The 18,972-nt window shown below is 37.9% G+C and overlaps 1 long non-coding RNA gene and 1 pseudogene across 2 annotated transcripts in view; one reads left to right on the top strand and one right to left on the bottom strand.

The window, feature by feature from the left end:
• Positions 1 to 224: 224 nt before the first annotated feature.
• The window catches only part of LOC128930098 (uncharacterized), a 75,596-nt gene continuing 56,848 nt past the window's right edge, over positions 225 to 18,972 (bottom strand). The window contains exons 3-4 of one of the 2 annotated variants that reach the window (XR_013528959.1): positions 13,547 to 13,580; positions 225 to 4,389 (exon numbers count right to left, since the gene is read on the bottom strand). This is a non-coding gene — a long non-coding RNA (uncharacterized LOC128930098). Of the gene's footprint in view, positions 4,390 to 8,720; positions 10,704 to 13,546; positions 13,581 to 18,972 lie in introns of those variants that run through there. The other variant, XR_013528960.1, reaches the window with a different exon arrangement.
• Positions 2,745 to 4,781, top strand: LOC100400248 (CCA tRNA nucleotidyltransferase 1, mitochondrial-like; annotated as a pseudogene).

The following is an 18,972-nucleotide window of genomic DNA, read 5'->3' as shown; positions in this document are numbered from 1 at the left end:
TTTATGTCACAGTTTTGCTGATCTCATAAAACTAGATTTTAAGGATTTCTTCCTCTTTTAGTTTAGAGAGTGTTCATATGGGATAGTTTTATTCCTCCATGAATATCATAGAATTTGTTTATAAAGCTATCTGAGCCAGTTTTCTTCGATGAAAGATTTTCCTTTATAACAAAGTCAGTCTCAGCTTTGGTTGTTTATTATTGTGTCATAAAACACACAAAAACTTAGTGGCCTAAAACAATCACAATTTATTATCTTTTCACACTTCTGTGTATTGGCTGGTTTCGTCTGGGTTGCATTCACCTGAAGGGTTGGCTGAGCAGTAAGCCCCAAGATGGCCCCACTCCCAAGTCTGTCAGTTAGCTGTGACTAATGGCTCTACATGTTTTCTTTCATCCTAGGCAGCCTCAGGAAACTGTTCCAAAAGACTGGAGGTAGAAGCTACAAGGTATCACTGTGCCAGGCTTCAGAAATTGTACACCATCACTTCTGCCACATTTTGTGGATCAAAGAAAATCACAGGGACATCCCAGATTCAGGAGAGGGGATAAAGATTCTGCCTCCAAGTAGGAGGAGGGGCATGCAGAATAGGAGAAGTTGTTGCAGCCAGCTTTGCAAGAAATCTACCACAAACAGTTCAGGCCAGAGTAATTCATATCCCTTCTCCATGCAAAATTTACATAATCCCTCCTTCATACCCCAAAATTCTCATTCAGTCAGAGCATCAGGCTTAAAATTCTTGATCTCATCATATAAATCTGGTCCAGATACTGATGAGGCACTTTGGATGTGGTTTCTCAAACACATCTTCTCTGATACCACTCCTCTTAATCCAGATACCTCTGAACAAAAATGACATCATCTCCTCCAACACATACAATATACAATGTTGAAAAAGTAGTGGGATATTGGCTACAGACACTCCCGTTCAAAAGGAGAGGGACAAGAAATTCATGGAAGTACTGGTCTATAGCAATTCTTACCTCCAGCTACACACGTTGTTAATTTCACCTTCCACAGAAGTAGAGACTATTTCTTGATTAGGGCCCAGTTCTAATTCCTGAAAGTATTAATAGTTCCCTAACTCACAGTTCTTCTCATCTCTTGGTTTTTCCCCCTCCAGGCCTTTCTCAGTCTGGGTCTCGGTTCTACCCTCTGGAACATCTTTTTTAGTAAGCAATGGCTGTGTTGACAGCTGAATAGCTCTCTCAGCAAACTTTCAGCCTGTAGAAAGTTAGAAGCCAAGAGGTCTCTTTCATTTTGTAGTATCTTTGATTTCTTTAGTCTAATATAATACAACTCTCTTAAAACTTTGTGAGCTTTCTATTTTCTATCAAGTTACAGTTCATTTTACAAGACAAAACCCATTTCAACAATTCATTTTTCAGGCAGGTTTCTCTCTACTTTAGACATCACGTTAGAACAATGCCTTTAAAATTCTCAGGAGCGTTTCTGCCAAGCTAAGAGGGTGTAGCAAGCATAGCCATGAATCTTTTCAAAGATTTTAACAGAAGGTTTATAGTCTTGCCCTTGATTTGATCTAAATTTTGAAGCTATTTCTTACTTGAGAACATCACATCAGAGAGACAGAGATGTTAAAAAGTTTCATCTTCTGGCCGGGCGCGGTGGCTCACACCTGTAATCCCAGCACTTTGGGAGGCCAAGGTTGGTGGATCACAAGGTCAAGAGATCGAGACCATCCTGGTCAACATGGTAAAACCCATCCCTACTAAAAATACAAAATATTAGCTGGGCATGATGGCACGTGCCTGTAATCCCAGCTACTCAGGAGGCTGAGGCAGGAGAATTGCCTGAACCCAGGAGGTGGAGGTTGCGGTGAGCTGAGATCGCGCCATTGCACTCCAGCCTGGGTAACAAGAGCGAAACTCCATCTCAAAAAAAAAAAGTTCATCTTCCAATCTAGCATAATTGGGGCCCTTCATATTTCTTCTAAATTTTGTTTAGTAACTGAATAGCTACAACTTTCAATTGCCTCTTTCTTCTCATACCTTATACAGCTAAAAACAATAACTACAACAAAATTTCCTAAAACACCTCATTGACACTTTCAACCTTCTGTTTGGATGACCTCTTCTCCTTGCCTCCTCACAGTTAATTATCCACACAGAAGATAGAATGAGCCTTATACAGATCTATGGCAGTGCTCCAACATTACCTCAAGTGGTGTTTCTGAGTGAATTAGAAAAAAAAAATGTTTCTTCCTCAAAATATAATGTTATATCCAGGAAAACTGTAACAAATATACATACCTATGATGACTATAAATGTGAATGGCAGCCCCTAAAATTTAAAATTGCACAGTGCAAATTCTGCATAACTAAACTACTGGCTTTGCCTTGTTCCAAACCTTCTGATGGCTTTCCTTCACAGTTAGAAAACAGTATAACCTATATGAATCTATATAGAATATGTAAATACCTCATACAAACCAGTAATATAATAGGCAAAACCCTTGAATAGACTCTCTACAAAGAATGATATAAAAATGGCCAGTGAACATAGGAAAAAGTGTTCAACATCATTAGATGTCAAAAAAAATGCTCATTGAAACCACAATGAGATGGTTCTATGCACTTACAAAAAAAGGTTAAAATTTAAAGACTGATGACAGCAAATGCTGGGGAGGATGTGGAAGAACCAGAACTCTGGAACATTGTTGAAGGGAACCAAACATGGGTGCAGCGGCGGCGGGGTCCATGTGAGGCTGCTGATGTTCTCTCCAGATGCTGAGACCCGTGCATCCTTGGCACAGGCCAGCATTGAGCCGTAGGTGGAGTAGGCTGCCTTCCAAAGCAACATCTATTTACAATGAAGTGGCGGTCTTCAGAATTCCAGTCACTTTTCTCAGAAGGATTGAAGAATTTGACAATTTACTTGTGAAAGAGAATGATGAATTAAGAATAGCAGAGCGGGGCAGGTGTGGTGGCTCACCCTGTAAACCTGGCACTTCGGAAGGCTGAGAAGGTAGACAAATTGCTTGAGCTGAGGAGTTCAGGAACAGCCTAGGCAACATGGTAAGACCCCGTCTGTACAAAAGAAATACAAAAATTAGCGGGTCACAGTGGCGCACGTCTGTAGTCCCAGATACTTGGGAGGCTGAGGCAGGAGAATCACTTGAGCCCAGGAGGTAAACGTTGCAGTGAGCTGAGACAGCACCACTGCACTCCAGCCTGGGTGACAGAGACCCTGTCTCAAAGAAAAAAAAAAAAAAAAAAAAAGCAGGAGGGCAGGAGCAGTGAGGGGTTTATGCAATGGAGTAAAGCCTGGAGATACCAGTTTTGCCAACACTGCCGCCCCTACTCAGATGATGATGATGTTTCAGTCGGCCAGGATTAAGACGATAACAAAGGAGGAAAGCACGGAACAATTACTTCCAGGCTTCACCAAGAAAATGTTGAAATTACTCTACTACTGAATGGAAGATATGCTGAAGTCGAATTCGCAGCTGACTCCCAGGAAGATGCTGAACACACGGCTCTTCATATAAATTCTGTGTTTTTAGATTTTAATGGTATCTTATTTGACTACTTTAATGATTATGATTAAAAAAATAAGAGCATTAGCTTTGTTGGACATGCCAAACAGAAATAAAAGAGGATTATCTTATAATTTTAAGATATTTCAGGTTTTATAGGAGTATTGCGTTTTTTAAAATACTTGTACAGATCATGACTGGCTGATAAAATATTCTTACTACTTAAATGTTATAATTATTTACATATATCCTTGCAAATAATAAGAGGAATAGCAAGTAACATTATTTGGAAAGGTCCAAGCACCTTAGAGAATTCAGCGTCAAAATCATATTAATTGTTACAATCTGAATAAGATGTTAGAAGAAAATCCAAATGTTTTCTTTTAACTAAAAATGAAATGGCTGCAATATTCAAGTTCAAATTTCCAGAATGCTCCAGGAATTGAAAAAACTCTCAGAATATTGATTCCTAAATTAAAATAAGAAACTCATGAGCTTCCACGGAACACAAGTTGAACTTTCCTCTTAATACTTGCCCCAACTTAGCTAGACTTCCTATACTTTCATGGGGAAATTGTAGAGCAACCTGGTGACCATGGTCTTGAGACTTTGTAAACAATTGCGGAAAATGCCAGAGGCTTGGCTGGTACATCAGGAATGAGGATTTGGTTGGAACTGAAGAATTTTTGTTGGTAATCATGTAAATCATTTGGTTATCCTTATCTGTGATCTTGGCATGGCTCCTTATGTAGGTTTACTTGCTAATTAAAGTTTAGAAGAATTTAACAAGGTCAGTAAAAATGTTGACAGTTTTTCATCAAAGTCAATGACTCTTTCTGACTCATTATTCAAATAACAGGATGATGTTACTGAAGTGGATTTGAGGTTAAAGCCTGCACAAAGAGAGAAAAACACTGGATTATTTATAGGTAAAAATAGGAAAGATTTAATTAAAGCAACAGATAGCTCAGAATCATTGAAGCTTTATCAAGCCTTCATTATAGGTTCCAGGGAACACGATGCGACTCCTTGTGTATGTGAGCTACTGAGATACCAAGGAGAGAACTGCCTCCAAAAGGAAAACATCAGGAAAGTGGAGATCTTTTCAGGAAAAGAAATTGAGTCTCTGTTAAAACAGTTGCAAGAACAGTGGAAAAAAGTGGTTTCATTCGTATGAAGTTCTAAAATGAGTGGGACTAATCCATGGTGAGAAAGAAGACTAGACCGTATGCATCAGGAGACAGGGCAGAACTTACTGGACGGATGGAAGGAACTTTTAGGGATAATTGGGAAAATTATTTTTTTTTAGAGAGAGAGAGACATGGTTTCACTCTCTCACCCAGGCTGAAGTGTGGTGATCGCAGCTCACTGCAGCTTCAAACTCTAGGCCTTGAGTGATCCTCCCACCTCAGTCTCTCAAGTAGCTGGGACCACAAGTGCATGCCATTGCATCTGGCTAATTTTTAAATGTTTTGTAGACAGTGTCTTGCTATGCTGCCCAGGCTGATCTTGAACTTCTGGACTCAAGTGATCCTCCAGTCTCTGCCTTTCAAAGTGCTGAGGTTACAGGTGTGAGCCACTGCTCCAGGCCAAAATGGAAATACTCTGTATCTTGTTTGAGGTGATGGTAACATGGGTGAATATATTTTTTAAAATGTATCTAAGCCAGGTGTGATAGCACATGCCTATAGCCTCAGCTACTCAGGAGGCTGAGGCAGGAGAATCTCTTGAGCCCAGGAGATCAAGGGTATAATTCTCTACAATTATTCCTAGGAAAAGCCACTGCTCTCTGGCCTGGGCAACAAAGTGAGATTCTATTCCTAAAATAAAATTTTAAAAAGTTATCTAATCCAAAAATCTATGTATTTCACTGTACATAAATTTTACCTCAATTAAAAAAGAATCTGTGCTTGGGTCTAACATGTTCTTCCTCTTGGCTATGTCTCTGATCTCGTATTCAACCACTCCACCCCGAGCTCTCACCCAGACACAATGACTTTCTTGTTGTTCCTCGAACCCACCAACTACTCTCTCCTATTAGTTGTACCTGTTCTCTTTGTCTGAGACACTTTTCCCAAGATCTCTTCATGGCTTGCTTCCTTGACTCCTTGGGTTTCTGCTCACTTGTCCTAAAGTAAGAGACCCCCGACCACTCTCTCTGAAATTCTGTGACTTATCCCCAAATGCTACATGTCTTTACCCCACTTTACTTTTCTTCTGTAATAACTGATATTGTATTATGTGTCCATTTGGTTATTTATTTTCTTCTTAGATTAGAATGTAAGTTTAATAATGGCAGATTTTTGTTGTTGTTCTTAACCGTATACCCAATTCTTAAAATGGTTTCTGGCACAGAGCAGGCCTTGTTAAATGAATGAATGAAGACCTCTTGAAGTATATTATCTTCTGGTCTGAACATAGCTAGGAGATTCCCTTCCATTGCTCTAAACTCTTGTTATGTGTAATTGCATTTTGTGGCTCTCTAGAAAGGCCTCTCCTCCCTGAAGAAACTGGGAGTAAAATATTTTCTTGTAATAAAGTTGTTTTTCCACCCCATGTTTCAGACTATGGTTATTCTGGTTTATGGTATCCTTCCAGATAGATATGGATCGTATTTATGCAGCTCACGGTCACTTATTCTCATATTATCTTATTTCCAAACCATCTTAAATCAGATCATTAAGTTGCTGATCCAATTCATTCTTTAAGTTAAAATGACTGAAATTATCAGGCTGACCAGACTTTGGTATGGCCATTCCATTCTTAAATGTTTAGTTTAAGATAGAGAACACTGACATAAACAGACACTTGCATATAAAAGTAAGATAAAAATATTGAAAATGGAAAAAGACCCAATATTTTCACTGGAGATAAAGTGTCAGCCAGTGGCTATAAGCAATGGAGAATTGTGGTTGACTTCCTGGGAATATAATCAGTCTTCGTTAGGAAAATTAATGGCTGCATAAGTATAGTACTTGTATTAAGTATTTATGCTCAAGATTGAACTAGATTAATTGTCCAAGAGTATTAATCTCAAGCACCTCAGGCTACTTCACATTTTGTAGCTAGCGCTGGAATAAAGGAAGTGGAGCCTTGAAGTAAACCTCTTCACTATATAAAAAGGTCTTCCTTGAAAATAATAACTTGTTTAAGTGTTTGATTCATGTCTTACAGATGAGATCTATAAAAGTTTTGACCTAAACATCTGAGTTAGTGGCTCCTTGAGGACGGAGAGATAATAGATCAAACATGGCATCTTTTTTAAATATGTCAGAAAAAATATTTACATTTTGGCCATTTCATAGCATAGGTGCATTCTTTGCACTAATGGAATAAAGTAGTTATAAAAATAAATAACCTTAGTGAATATTTGCTTCAAGTTAACCAACATTTTTTGAGCATGTGTAAAGCGTTATGTAGGAAATTGTAAATGCAAAATAAACCAGGTCTTCTTGTGCTTGAAAGGAGTACAGGTGGAAGAGAGTTATAAAATAGATGCATACACAAATGAGTATTATGCTCTAAGGCAAACTTTGAAACACACCATCATCCATTGTAATATTCAATGAGAAAATAAGGCAGATTTGGTTCTTGAGTGTTTTCATCTGGGACTTAAAAGATGTTTAAGGCTTAGGACAAGTATTACATGTCAGTGAGAAGGGAGAGCATGTAAAAAGGTGCACGGTCAAAAAATTGTGGTATATTGGTGGAATTGGTGGTACCCTACTATGAGAAGAGCTTAGAATTGGAGGGAAGATGTAATGAAATATAGGATTGGAAAGTTCCGCAGGGGAAATGTTGACAGAGAGCTGAGGAGTTTAGACTTTATTACATTTTCTATAGGGAACCTCTAAAGTTTTCTGAGGGCAGTAGTGACATGGTCAGATTTGTTTAAAATAAGTTACTTCTGCAAAATTGCATTGGTTGGACTGAGGGGATAGAGAATAAAAGGAGTCTCTATAGCTGCAGCTCACTATGAGTGGTAATAGTTCTACTATGTGTCTGCAAATATTCTGTACTCAGAAGTGCAGAGATACATTTGTATAAGTGTTTTTATACATAGAAGAAGGTATTTATTGCCCATCAGTGATAGACTAGATAAAGAAAATGTGGCATATATACACCATGGAATATATTACTATGCAGCCATAAAAAAGAATGAGTTCATGTCCTTTGCAGGGACATGAATGAAGCTGGAAACCATCATCCTGAGCAAACTGACATAGAAACAGAAAACCAAATACCACATGTTCTCACTCATAAGTGGGAGATGACCAATGAGACATTGGTCAACACATGGACACAGAGAAGGGAACATCACACACTGAAGCCTGTTGGGGAGTGGGAGTAAAGAGGAGGAAGAGCATTAAGACAAATACCTAATGCATGTGGGGCTTAAAACCTAGACGACAGGTTGATAGGTGCAGCAAACCACTATGGCACATGTATACCTATGTAACAAACCTGCACGTTCAGCACATGTATCGCAGAACTTGAAGTAAAATTTTTTTTAAAAAGAAGAAGAGGCATTTATATACATACATACAACACACATACATATACACGTTGGTTTGACAAAGAGTCAGTGAATCTGAGCGGTAGAATACTGTAGTGGTTAAGGACATAGGCCTAAGAATCAAACAAAAGCCTGGCTCCTTCACCGTGTAACTTAGCTTAAGATAATTAAACTCTAATATAAAATGGAGTTAAAATGTTTACTTTAAGTCTTGTTAAACATTAAATGTAATAACCTATGAGAAGGATTTAATATAGTTCTACCTATTGTATGTACACAATAGCTGAGAGCTAACATTACTACTGCCATTTTCACTATTGTTGTCAGTTTTAGATGTATTTCAAGTCAATGAGTAATTGGTAATAGCATTTACTGGAAACAGCTTGAGGTCTACAGAGTCAAGAAGATAAAGCCCATCATCTCCAAAGCTTTGGTCTTGCTGTTTTAACAAACAAAGACCCAGAAACAGAACACAGAATCTTCTAAATCATGTTCCAAGTTTCTTTCTGAGAAATTACTTCAATGAGTAAACACTTTCCATCTTTCCTGAAGTTTCAGTATACACTTATTAATGCATTATGCTACTCTTGCTTAGGAATGATCTCCAAAGCATTTAACACAGCAAAGTTTATCAGATATTGTTCCCAACTGCTTGAAGTTTATCTTACAATAGTTTCTATGATTCATGAAGAAAACGAGCTACAAGGATTACAAGTGATTTTTTTTTATTTTGGCAGATGTTATAAAACAATATTAGCAGAAACAATGACATTTGCAACATATAAAAAATAAAGTAAATTAAGGGTTTCAGAAAAGACAATGAGGGTAATTTGTTCACAAATCTGGTTGTTGACTCACTGGGTGATTGGAGCCAAACAGAGTAAACAACCAAATATATTCACTGAAAACAGTAATAATCCATGAAAGACTGAAGACTTGTTCTGTGATGAATCATGGAAGTCAGCATTACACAGAATCATTCAGAGGGTTTAATTAACCAGAAAGCCATCATTATAGCTGCTTATCTATAACAAGTCCAATGACATGGACATTGAAAACAACATTGTCCTGGGCTCCATTGTTGGGAAAGGCCTGGTTTCATCTAGAGTTCTATTTCTCAGATAACATCCACTTTTCATATGCCATAAGGGCTCAGAGATCTTGGCTGCCCATTCCTCACCCTGGCTTCCATATTATTTAGATAGGAGGTACTGGAGAGAGAAGATCTGAGAAATACATTATAGAATATAGTCTGCTGAGCAAATTTCCTCAGAACAACAATGAAAAAGACTTTTCCCCACTAAGAAATCCTGAAATACACCAGAATTTTCATAGCTTTAAAATTCTTCCATTTATGTGTGTGTGTGTGTTGCAGGAAGGGTAGTCCGTGATCCTGCTCTTTTCATTGACTTCTACTTTTCCAGCTTAATCCTCCCCTATATCCCTCAGGTACTGCCCCATGAACTCTATTAAGCCACTTACCCACTGACATCTGAGCAAAGCTCACATACTTGTGCAAGAATGCTTGCCCAGAATTCTCTTTTTCCCATGATAACTTATTAAAGTTTCATGATAACTTGTTTTCCCCATGATAACTTTTTTTGAAGTTACTAAGATTTACTGCAATGATAAACTTTCCAAAAATTAGAAAGTCATTCCAATATACATAAAATAGTCATCTGCGTGAAATCAACCTAGATTCTCATCAACAGTGGACTGGATAAAGAAAATGCAGTATATATACACCATGGAATACTACACAGCCATAAAAAGAATAAAATCATGTCCTTTGCAGCAACATGGATGCAGCTGGAGTCCATTACCCTAAGAGAATTAACGCAGGAACAGAAAACCAAATACTGCACGTTCTCACTTATGAGTGAGAGCTAAACATTAAGTACATATGAACACAAAGAAGAGAATAATAGACACCAGGGCCTACTTGAGAGTGGGAAGTAGGAGAAGGGTGAGGATTGTAAAACTGTCTATTGGATACCGCTATGCTCATTACCTGGGTGACAAAATAATCTGTATACCAATCCCCAGCAACACACAATTTACCCATGTAACATATCTGCATATGTCTCCCTGAACCTAAAATAAAAGCTGGAAAGAAAAACCCATACCTAATATCATTAAACAAAAGATAAAATAATCATCTGAGTAATCATAAGAAAAGAACTGATAAGAAAATGTGATTTTTGTTCTAGTTAAGTGAATTGTTGAGTTTTCATGATTTTTCTCAACCCAGAGATATGGTGCGATTCTTAGGCTGTATATTTCTAACCATATTATCTGTGACAGGGGTAACCTGCTAATTTAGATTAATTTAATATGTAATCAGCCACTATTAAGATTCGCTATCAGGCAAACAAATCCAATTAAATTGCATTTAACTCTACTAATAACATTTTCAAATCACCTATACGTGCCACTTTAGTTATGGAAATTATGCTGCAATTGAATTGGGTAGAAATTGATTTATATGTACATATATATGTATATATATGACATATATAGGATATGTATAGGTTTATATATAACCTTTTTGATATATGATTTATATTACATATAACTTTTTGATAAAGATATTCTGAATCTTCTCTTGTAGAAAATGGACACTCCCCCGTCAGTGATCTTGTTGTATCTCTTACAGTGTTCTCTCATAGAACCACCAATATTTTCTTGCTCCTAAGGGATGAGAAAGGACTCATAGTTATTCATATTTTTAATACGATTCTTACAGTCTACCATAATGTTGGCTCATGGTGGATGATCGACCAATGTTCTTTTTTTTTTTTTTTTTGATGATGAATGTTCTTTCAATCAATTAACACATTTTCTGTTTTTCCTACTCCAACTTGCTCTATAACTTTGAGAATATCATCAGTCTCTATGGGCCTTGACTCTGTTTCTTCCATTGGAAAGAGACATTAGACTCAGAGTATCTCATAAATATGTAGTTAGGACAGCTGGTGCTCTGCTTTCCAGATACCACTTTCTTCTCACCCATAAAACCTCCCTTAGTACAGAGAGTGACAATGTTAGTAAGAGCAAAGATACAACCACTCTCTTTATTAAATCTGGGTAAGGCCAGCAGGTCCTGGAAACATGCAGAATCAGATCTGCCTAGGTTTTAATAGGGTTAGAGAGCATAACGAGATCTCATCCTCTATTTTTTTAATGGACTGATCAACCAGGCGCAGGGATCAAAGACTCCTGTTGTTTATCTTTGCTCTTTTACTTTAATAACTGCTGACACTCCATCAGTGTGTGCTGGAGGCCCAGAAGGAGTTTTGATTGCCATTCACAATGAGATGATAGAAAACTCACCAGGCTATGTACATATCCTCTTATGGACATAAGCGGGTAGAAAATAGCATTACCTCTGTTTAAAATGAGCTATCCTTAATCCTTATTTTACAGATCAGGAATCTAAAGCTCGGAGAGACTAACCCATTTTCTTGTTCTGGGCACTGATTAAACAGGGAAGCAGAATTTCCTCAAAATATCAAGAATATCCATTTCCCTGGAAAAAACATGGCTCAGTGAATGTGAACTTTGTATTTCCATCCCCACTGGAGCTTCTCTTGGTTACTAATAACTGTTCTCCTTAGCATCCTAAAGGGTCTAGAAAGATAGAAGGAAGAAAGAGGTCAGCTTTATTGATGGCTGTTCAGTAAAACAAAATATGGAGCTTCTCAGTGAAGCTGGATTTGAGATTGTGGCTGGACCCAACCTGTGAACATCTTCATACCTCACACTAAATGGGGACATTGGCACCAATAGGCGGGAACATTTGAGTCCAAATGTCAAGGAGGAAGCTGAAGAATAGCCCACCTCAACCAAGTAGAGAACAACTGCCCCTTTGCCTGCTTCATGTTGGGAGGAAAAGGTGAGAAAGTTCTGTTCCCTCTTATAAAACATGGCAAAAAGAAAACAAAAAGGAAGAAGAGACATGTGCTCATATTGCCATTCAATTGAATAAACATTGCCTAAGTGAAGTTACCCTATAAGGCATGAGGTGCTCAAATTTCAAATCATCTATCTCTGCCCCCTGAGTTGGAATAAATATAAGTGAAGATGGAGAGATTAGAAGTATTCACTTCAATATTATCTGCTCTCTGAAGAGTATCATAAAAGTGTCTGTTTTATGAAAACATAAGGAAGAAAGAGTAAGTTCCTAAAAGGAACTAAAAGGAAGCTTTTAGTTGAGGTCTTCATCATCTTCCCACCTGCACTATGGCAATAGTCTCTCAATTAGTATGCTTGCCATCATTCTTTTCATTTATGTTTTTCACATGAAAGATGACCTTTCTTTTAGAAGATTAGACTGTGACTCCAACCTTCTGCCAAACCCTTAATACTTCTTTGAGAAAATCACCCACACTTTTCATGACGCTGTTTCATTTTTAACAAAATGGGGAAGGCCAGGTGAAGTGGCTCATGCCTGTAATCTCAGCACTTTGGGAGGCCAAGGTGGGCAGATCACCTGAGGTCAGGAGTTGGAGACCAGCCTGGCCAACATGGCGAAAACCTGTCTCTACTAAAAATACAAAAATTGGTCAGGCGTTGTGGCAGGCACCTGTAATCCCAGGTACTCAAAAAACTGAGGCAGGAGAATCGCTTGTACCTGGGAGGTGGAGGTTGCAGTGAGCCAAGAATGTACCACTGCATTCCAACCTGAGTGACAGATCAAGACTCTGTCTCAAATAAATAAATAAATAAAATGGTAATTACCATGCAAGCTTTTGGGGATAGATGAATTAACATCACAAAGCACTAATAATTGCTAGTTATAATTCTTGTCTCTCTGTTTCCGTTTCTCTGCCTTCTCTCAGCTGCCCTGGCTCAGTACGTGGTATTCCTGTTGTTAGGTGCATCACTGCCACAGTTCTTAGACTCATATGGTCTTGAGGCTGGAAGTACCCAGCTGCTTCATTTAACTTAATACCACCTATGAATCTGGGCTGACTCAGAACACAGGGCCCCAAAGATGATCACTGGGTTCTCCAGTTGGGCCCTAAGCTTTTCTTAAAACATGACTTAGACTACGTTGGTACAGAGCTACTTGCTGATTATCCAGAACTGAGCATTAGAGAGAGAGGAGGACCGGAGATACAAATAGCGGATTTAATCTCTTGGAAGCAATCACTGCAATTACCATGAATGAGTGCAAAGAAAAAAAGAAAGCCAAAGACAAATATGTAAAGAACATCTGTATTTAGGACAGTGGCCTTTAAGCATCACTACATCTTGAACCCACTTAGGAATATTGTCTCAAATGTTCCCACAGCAAAATTATGAGATGTGAAGATGATGTGGTGATTACAGCATTATAATTGAGTCATTACAGCTTTGAGTTTAAATGACTTGCCTACAAACAGAACCCGTGCTCCTTAAATCTCTGCTAAAGAAAAGCTACTGAAGTCAGGTATGGTGGGAATGGAGAAAGTTTTACATTGGCTAATGCAGATTTCGATGTGAACTTTCAAGATTTGGCCTTCAGAGAGGAAATTCCTTTTACTGCTTACCTCACTACTCTTTTAAGCTCTTGGCAGAAAAACCCTGAAAAAAAATAGAAAACATTATTAGTGTTAGAAAAGTGCCAGTTTCAGCTAAGCTCTGTTGAGTCAGTAATTCAACAAAAGAGGATTGGTAAGAGAGGGTAAGAATAACTTCTAGGGTTGTCTGAGCAGTTGAATTTATGATCTATAAAACTCCATCCATAAAAGGGAAAAAATTTGAACATATAAAAATTATAGACTAGTTCTGCACAGAGCTTAGTTATTGGCAAAAGAGTTTTTCCTAAATGTAGCATTTGGGTTTTGGGAGATTTTAGCAGACATAAATGTTTCAAATTTTATGGAACCATACTAAATGGAAAGCACTGTGAAAAGAACTGGGTAGATACTATTCCTGACCTTATGTAGCTTAGAATCTGGAAGAGGGAAAATTCAACCCTGAAGGTTAGCTGATAATACATTTTATAATTTTTCTTTTTTCCTCAAGTTACATTTATGTAAGACAACACAAACTTATACGAGATGAACTCGATCCTCTATCATGCCTACTGAATGCTTTGGGCTAATGTATTCCTTGAATTAACAATTTTTTTCTCTGTGAAGAATATTAGTTTCTCCATGGAGTTAAAGTAAATAAACAATCCCAAATAAAGTCATAGATTTGCCCTGTCTTCAAACAGTTTACAAACACATCAAAGAAGAGAAGATGTATTTGAACCTTTAAAAAATTTTTTTAAGTTATAAAGCCACAGTGAAGAAAATGTAAAAAAAAGAGAAAAATCAATCCCAAATCCCACCACTCTAACACCCTGTGGCCATGTCTTTTAATTTCTTTTGCTGGTCCTTCCTTTTCTTGTGGATTCCTAATGTCTCAGAAACCAGGGTTTGGTCCTTAGAGTTCTCATCTTTTCTATCTTCACTTATCCCAAAGTGATTGCTTTAAATACCATCTGTATCCTGATGGCTCCCAGATTTGTATCTCCAACCTAAATATTGTAGCTCCTTTGTAGTTATACTGACCTGTGTCCTTAGTCTTCAGCAACCACTATCTCTAGCTCTATAATTTTGTCACATTGAAAATATTATATAAATGGAATCATACATACAATCATGTATGATCTTTTGAGATTGACTTTTTCATTCAGCATAATTCCTTTGAGATCCATCCATCTTGCTGCATGTATCAATTGTTGACTCATTTTCTGTGTTATGTATGTACCACCATTTATTTAAACATTCACACATTGAAAAGCATTTGAGTTGTTTCCAATTCTTGGCTATTACAAATGAAGCTTCTATGAATACTCATATACATATATTTTTGTGGATGTATGTTTTCATTTTTCTGGGATTAACACCCAGGAACATGATTGCTGGCTTGTATGTTAAGTATATATTTAGTTTACTAAGTAACTGCCAAATTATTTTCCAGAGTAGCTACACCATTTTACAGTCCCATCAGCAATGTATGAAAGATGTAGTTTCTCCATATCCTTGCCAACACTTGGTATTGCATGTCTCTCTGATTACAGCCAATCTAGTGGGCATGTTGAACATCATTCATAATTTTTGCATCTCTATATTCTTGATGAAATGCCTTTCATACTTTTGCCCATTTTCCAAATTTTACTGTTGAATTTTGAGAGTTCTTTATATATTCTACATAAAAATCTTTTGTTAGATATTTGGTTTGCAAAGATTTTCTCCATCTGATCTTGTTCGTTCATCCTCTTTACAGGGTCTTTTGCAGAGCAAGAGTCTTTAAAAAATTAATTTAACTGTGTTTCAACATTTCTTAATTGATTTGACCAAGATTATCTCTTTGGTCCATAATTCATATCTGATAGATCACAAATGTTCTGCAAAACACATGCTTGAAAATGTTGTTTCAGAAAGTTCCTGACTTTTACTCCCAACATCCCAATTGAGAACAAGTGTTCTCAATTCTCAGAGTTCTACTTTCTATTAAGAATCAGAAACTACTCTGAAAACTGAATTTATGGCAATGAATGCTGTAAGACTGCACCATTCTACTGACTTGCATATTGGGGCTTTGCTTGGGGCTTTCTGAAAACAAATGTAAAACAAACAAGAAGTGATATTAAAAGGGGGAACTTTAGTCTTTATGGGAGTTGTTTGGAAAAAGCCATTATATTGCTAACGGATGGCCACTAGACACAAAGTGTCTAGTGATATTCAGATGACCACTAACCTTGTATTTACCATTAATTGTTTGTGAAACTTTGGATAGGCCACTCTATTCTGAGCCTGAATTTCCTCATCTGTAAAAGTGAAGAATCTGGAGCACGTTTAACATCTTATACTCTAACTCACACCAATACTCCCTCCAGTTGCAGATGAGAATCTCATCTGTGATGAAAGTGTTGCATGATTCTGACTGGGAACACTTAGCAATAGTTATGATTTGAGCACTGGGTGTGTTTAAAGGATGTCTAAAATTTCACTAGGATGAACCAATTTTTTGCAACATCTTCCTAATAAAAACACAATATGCTCTCTTCTTTTTTCTGGAATCACAGTGTTGAAGCAATCCTCCACTGCTCTAGCTTTCCTGTGTCAGAGAACTTTGAAATCTACATTTGGTTCTCTGATCATTTTCTTTCTGATCTCAATCAAAACCGAAAATCAATGATCATGATTAGGAATAAACTAAGACAGATAAGACCATATTTCTTTTTCTTTCCTTTTTTATTTTTTGAGACGTCTCACTCTGTTGCCCAGGCTGGAGTGCAGTGGCACAATCTTGGCTCACTGTAACCTCCGTCTCCTGGGCTCAATCAATTCTTCTGCCTCAGCCTCCCAAGTAGCTGGGATTATAGGTGCCTGCCACCATGCCCAGCTAATTTATTTTTTATTTATTTATTTTTAGTAGAAATGGGGTTTCATTTTGTTGGCCAGCCTGGTCTTGAACCCCTGACCTCAGGTGATCTACCCACCTCGGCCCCCCAAAGTGCTAGGATTACAGGCATAAGCCACCGCACCCAGCCAAAACTGTTTTTTTCTTAAAGTCAAGTGAGATTTGGGGGTTGGAAGGGAGCAGGAGTGAGAGAGAAGGAGGAAGAAGCTGAGGTATAGGCCTGTGATGATTAATTAATCAGTTGGCAGATACTCATTCATCCAGTAAGAAGAATATCATTAAAACTGGGTTATAATAAATTGCAACAGCACCCTTGCTTAAAAGGAACTTCACAAAGAAAAGTACCTCTCCTAGGCAGTTTGGTAACCAGTTTAAAAGATGCTTTTCTCCTAACCTGTCATCCTAAGACTAGGGAACAAGCAATAATCTATAGATGCAGAGGGAAGAGAAGAATGAACACAGTACTCAGCCAAAGAATGCTGATATCATGGTGCGGGAGGAGAGAGAGGCAGAAATATAAGTGCAAGAAAGAGGTAAGCGCAAGTCTGAGAACACAGTGATGAGGGTGTGTAGGGAAGATCACAGTCACAAAATCACACTGATGTTTAGAAAACCACTTGGCTAGTTGAATCAATAAAAGTTTAACAATCTCAGAATTGGAAAGGCTTTGAAAGGTCATCTGTTGCCAAACACATTTCCCTTTTATCTGGGCTCAAATTTATATTTCATCATAATCATTCACTTTCCCATTAACTCAGCACACATATTTTTAGAGGTTTTATTATGGGCCTCATACTGTCATGGGTCTGGAGAATATCAAGGTGATTCAGTCAGCATCCTTTTCACCAAGGAGCTGACTTCATCCTTTTCATCAAGGAGCTGACATTAGTTCAGGCTAATCTAGTTAGCAGAACTAAAGAAATAGTTATTAAAGAATGAGATGTGGTTTTTTTGGAGCTATGTCCTAGGGGCAATTTAAAGCAAAAAGGAAGAATTGTTATTTCTATATGGGCAAGTGAAAAACCCACAGGAGGGGATCTGGGGTTTGGAAGGGTGGGATCAGAAAAGGCTTCATAGTCAAAGAGGATTCTTTAAGTCTAGGGTCCTCTTTGGGGTCTTCATAGTCAAAAAGGATTTTTAAGGGTCCCATTTAGGGATCTAACATCACCAGTTTTGTTCTTTCTGAGACATAAAGCTCAGATATAGGTTGGGAGGTGGGGTGGATAGAGATCCCCAGACTTCCAGCCTGCAATCAAATATCAAAATTTTCCCTTCTTTCTCTTTCCGTGTTACTACTTTTTTCACACATTTAAAATTAATCTTGTTTATGTTCTCTTTTGTATCTATTTTGCTTTTAATCCAGGGCACTCACTTGAAAACAGCACCACAGAATTTTAGCACTGTAAAGTACCTCACAGAATATAACTCGAAGCGACATTTCTTAGAAGGAAACTGAGGCCTAGGGAAATTAGCAACACACACTGGAATACTGTAACACAGCTTAGACTAAACTTCTAATCCAGTTCCTTTTTCTTTTTTCCATTATCTCTCCCATCTACTTCTTTTTCAGGCTATACTTACAATCTCCCTAGGGTGCTAGATAATACTTGTATATTCCAGCTATTTTCATTTTTGCATAATTTTCCCATGAAGATTTTGTCATTTCCTCTTTCAGACATGACCCGAGAACCTCAGCCTGGCCTAATTAACTGATCCCTGTGGCACCTTTAAAGACAGTGCTCCCCCGGGAGATGAAGGCCTCAGGATTGCTGGGCCCCAGCTGCTGCGTTCCCACCAGCCCAGGCCCTCTCAGCACAGCTAGGTTGCAAGCAAGGTTCATCCTACATTGAAACAAATATGAATGCCTGTAGCTGGTCTGGTTTCTTTCAATGCCATTTATAAGCTTTGTGGCTTGAATATGTTCACGGAAGAATTAGGTGGTGGTTTTGAATGTTATTAGACAAGAACTCCAATTAGTTTCTCAGGGCATTTTTCTGGGAAAACTTCAGCTTCATGAAGATAGTATTCCGGATTGTCTCAAGGAAACAGCTTATCAAAACAAGGCCTTTTTCAGAATTTAGTTGTGGGTGGATGGAATATGGATATAAATCTGGAGTAAACAGAAATGTTTAAATATGGCAAAGCCCTTTCCCCTTCTGTGTCTTTGTCTTTGTACAATGACTCATTCAGGATCCCACAGCCAAAACTGGTATTGTACACAGAGACAGAAACATTTATATGTGATTTGGGAAAGCTAAAAGCTAAAAAAAACAAATCTGCTCTAAAGTTTCTCTCTCCACTGAACCTTCCTGTGGTTTGGCCTGATAATTTTATCTATTAGATGTTCACCTTAAGTTATTTAGCCAAAACATCCACACCCTTATCTTCACAAGGAAAATGCTAGAGAGTGTGTGTATATGTGTGTATGTGTGTGTGTGTGTGTGTGTGTGTACAATTTTTTTGAGCCAGTGTCTCTCTCTCTTGCATGGGTTGGAGTGCAGTGGTGCAATCATAGCTCACTACAGCCTCCATCTACCAATTCAAGCAATACCCTTGC

This window comes from Callithrix jacchus, chromosome 18 (genome assembly GCF_049354715.1).
Source record: "Callithrix jacchus isolate 240 chromosome 18, calJac240_pri, whole genome shotgun sequence".
NCBI lineage: Eukaryota > Metazoa > Chordata > Mammalia > Primates > Cebidae > Callithrix > Callithrix jacchus.
Note: the sequence above shows the minus strand (reverse complement) of the source record. Positions and strands in the feature narration are given on the sequence as shown.